The sequence below is a fragment of the Corvus brachyrhynchos genome, unplaced genomic scaffold, assembly GCF_000691975.1.
Source record: "Corvus brachyrhynchos isolate BGI_N302 unplaced genomic scaffold, ASM69197v1 scaffold783, whole genome shotgun sequence".
In the NCBI taxonomy this organism is placed as follows: domain Eukaryota; kingdom Metazoa; phylum Chordata; class Aves; order Passeriformes; family Corvidae; genus Corvus; species Corvus brachyrhynchos.
This window is the reverse complement of record NW_008236979.1, coordinates 305,321-309,136: the sequence shown is the minus strand read 5'-3', so window position 1 is coordinate 309,136 and position 3,816 is coordinate 305,321. Positions and strand designations below refer to the sequence as shown.

At 42.1% G+C, this 3,816-nt stretch overlaps 1 long non-coding RNA gene across 2 annotated transcripts; it reads left to right on the top strand.

The window, feature by feature from the left end:
* The first annotated feature begins 1,147 nt into the window (after nucleotides 1–1,147).
* On the top strand, nucleotides 1,148–3,576 carry LOC108445293. 2 transcript variants are annotated; one of them, XR_001860105.1, is made up of 3 exons: nucleotides 1,150–1,334; nucleotides 1,745–2,369; nucleotides 2,454–3,576. It is a non-coding gene; the product is annotated as an uncharacterized LOC108445293 (long non-coding RNA). The 2 variants fall into 2 exon arrangements; XR_001860104.1 differs by lacking the exon at nucleotides 2,454–3,576 and having other exon boundaries at nucleotides 1,148–1,334; nucleotides 1,745–2,453.
* Nucleotides 3,577–3,816: the final 240 nt, after the last annotated feature.

Genomic DNA, 3,816 nt, shown 5'->3' with positions numbered 1-3,816 from the left:
TGTGCCCCGAGCCACCCCCCGCTTCTGCGGGCACCTCCCGGGCAGAGAAGTGAATAACAGTCACAGAATCACTTAGGTTGGAAAAGAACTCTGAGATCATCGAGTACAACCTACGACCGAACACCACCATGTCAACCAGACCATGGCACTGAGTGCCATGTCCAGTTTTTCCTTAAACACCTCCAGGAATGGTGACTCCACCACCTCCCTGGGCAGTCTATTTCAATGTCCAATCACTTTCCGTGTGAAGAAATTCTTCCTAATGACCAACCCAAACTTCCCTGGCACAGCTTAGAACTATGTCCTCTTCTGTTGCTGGTTGCCTGGGAGCAGAGCCTGACCCCCACATGGCCACAACCTTCTGCCAGGGAGTTACAGAGAATGATAAGGTCTTCCATGAGCCTCCTTTTCTCCAGGCTAAACAGCCCCCATGCCCTCAGCCACTCCTCACAGGACATGTGCTCCAGACCCTTCCCCAGTTTCTTTGCCCTTCCCTGGACTTATTCCAGCACCTCAATGTCCTTCCTGAATTGAGGGGCCCAGCACTCAAGGTGTGGCCTCACTAGTACTCAGTACAGAAGGACAGTCACTTGCCTGGTCCTGCTGGCCACATTATTCCTGAGATAGGCCAGGATGCCATTGGCCTTCTTGCCCACCTGGGCATAGACTGTCTCAGGCAAGGGGAAGGGGTGCCCACCTCCACAGTCCCTGTGCCCAGAGGCTGCCATCAGGCTCCCACAAAGGTCTCTGGGGTCCCTCAGAATCGTGAGGGTGGGGAGACAACTGCCTCCACCCTCCTGCCAGCATAGCATGAATATGGAGCAGCCCTGGCATGTATGGCAAAAAGCCCAGCTTGCTTTCTGCTGAGACATTTTGGGTCTGTCATCATCCACAGGGCCAATGACATCCTCAAGGAAATAACTCTTCACAAAACAGTGTAAGGGTGATGAGCTCAGAAAGTCAGTGGCAAGTGGTGGAATCACCATTCCTGAAAGTGTTCAAAAAACGAGTTGATATGACACTTTGTGATATGGTTTACTGGGCATGGTGGCATTAGGTCAAAGGTCGGACTTGACAGTCTTGGAGGTCTTTTCCAACCTTAAATGTTCCTATCTTGTTGTTGCTGGGTGAGAGGCTGGTGGCGTGCGTGGCATGGTTCTTGCAGGGTACTACAGTTGAGATGGCTTGTGGCAATGTGCACATTGCCCATTTCACTGTTTGTTTGTTGTTTTTTTCCCACACAGAGAGAAGAGGGCTTTATTTCACCTCCAAATCAAATACGTCAGAGAAAAAGATCATCCCTCCCATTTTACAGTGCCACAGGAAAAGCAGAGGTAAAGTGGGGTGAGCAGAAGTTATAGATGTAGCTGGCAAGGATTATGATGTTTTGGAAAATGTTTGGACACTGGAAAATTGAAGTAGGAGAACAGGATTGCTTTGGTACTGGGTAGCAGAGTGAAATGCTGAGGAGGTGACAGACCAGTATGGGAAAGGGAGGAGAATCTTTAGTACTAAATCAAGAAAAGTTTCCACATTAATTTTTGGAGGTGAATGAACGCCAGCTTCCTCATATGCTTAGGAGCAAGCAGAGAGAGATGAATCAAAAGACAGGACAAAACTACTATTTAATTGCTGTTCTTTAAATTGTGTCATCTGGGAAGTCTGACTATGACTTGATGCTGTGATGAAGTCTTAGTAATGATTCTGCTGTACTGATTGCTGTTACTACCCCTGTGCTTTGCAGGCATGGAGAGCTACAGACCAAGTACCTGGTGGAAGTAAATACTAGTTGTATGTGGACACCTTTGTTGCAGTTGCTAAGGAGCAGAGCTATTTCCTTCTCAAAATCCGAAAATCCAGATATGTCAATATCAATTTAAAAGACAATTATGTTGGGGTTTTAAAAAATTTTCTTATTCTCTTCTTGTCAAGTCATATTCTATAGATGTTCCTAGGAAATGTAAATTTTCTATGTGGGTAGTCACATGATGAAACATCTCTGTGTTCAGGTGATTATTAACTGGACAGGTGCTGCATTTGGAAGGTGTCTGCCTATCTGTTTCTAAGATAATGTGGTCATTTAAGATGCTTTTGCAATCTGCTTTTTCCTGCAAAAATGTCTTTTGAGTGTGCTTGGGCTTTCCGATCTCTGAGCAGCAGAATGAATAAAGAAACAGCAAGATATCATGAAGATATAAAAGGAGACAGTTTTATAACCATGAGAGTATTCCTAATTGTACTTAACAATTTATGAAGTCATAAATCACAGAATCACAGATGGTGAGGTAAAGCTTTTGTAATGCTTGAGGGCTTCTTATTATTCTAAGAGTGACTGATGTATATAAACGCATTATTATTTAAACAGAACAGTTCATTGTGGTTGAAATTAAGATTTTGGTTGTAAAAGTGACTTCTTATTAGGACTTCTCAATATGAAATGCCTTGCAGTAAAGGATCATTGTGGTTGAAATTAAGATTTTGGTTGTAAAGTGACTCCTTATTAGGACTTCTCAATGTGAAATGCCTTGCAGTAAAGGAAAAAAAAAGAAAATATTACATGTAAATGATTATTCCTAAGCTTATTAAACAAATTGAGTGTCTGCATATAGCCCTGCATTTACCAGCCAATAGATTGGGCTTGAATTTGTAGCCATAGCGCAGAATCCAGTCTTTGGTGCTTATATGTCTTGCAAATTGTAGATATATTTTTTTAATGTTCTTTTAAAGTAGTCTCCAATTTCTCAACCGTATGTATGGATTTCTCACTGCTGGGAATACTGGATAAATACTGACAAACCAGTAGTAATGCAAATCAGTGGAAACTAATGGAAAAATTGTTTCACCAGTGTCAGTGCAGAAGAACTCAGCTAAGGTTACATTTTGTTTGGATACTTCTTGTTCTCATTAGGAATGATTCAATTGGAGATGATGCAGTTAAGGATGGGCTACCAATGTCATGTCATGTGCAACAATACATCTTCACCTGCTCATGCTTGATGTTGTTTCCACTGAAATAAACACAAGTATTACTACCTATTTTAGTACCCTTGAGAGCACAGTTCTACTGGCTTGGGGTTGGGGTTGTTTTTTTTTTTTGGCAAGGTAGTTCTTTTTTTGGAGTAGTACGTGCAGTGAGTTAGTGTTTTGCATGAATGTGAGAAGTGAAAGTGTGAAAATGAGACCATTCTAATTGATAGAGCTTTTGGGAACTCTCTTCTTTCTCACAAATTAATGAAATTGTCTAGATTAAATCAATTTAGATGGTATGTGACAGTGAGATAATGTGCTGGCCTTTCCATCTGAAAATCTCTCTGCTATTTGGATTGATGGCACCATGCCAGTGTCTAATGGATGCATTTGTCTACATTACAGAAGAAGTTCCTGCAGTCTGGACTTTTGCTTCAGAGAGCCTGAAGATTTGGGGAATTTTTTTACCCTAGGATTAAATTTTCCTGTTAGAGCTATGCCCAATATCTGTTGATATTCTGTGCAGGATTTTGTTGTGTTTACAATAATCAGATTGACATCTATGTTTGCAGTGACTACTTGGATGAAATAAAGAATGAAGTTTTAGCAGCTCAGCATGATCTCTGCTTTTGAGGAGGGCTAAGGAGATATTTAACATCATCGTCATAACCTTTCGGATGGTGGGCTTTATTACAGAAAGCAAGCATGCTGTGCATTGCATACTGAAGAGCATGCAGTGGAATTGAAATAATTTTCTGTCAGGAACTTTCTGGTTCTGTGCTCTCAGCTGTGTACATCACCTCCCTCCTTGCTGATTCGCTAGCAGCTCCATGTAATCAGCTCATGCAG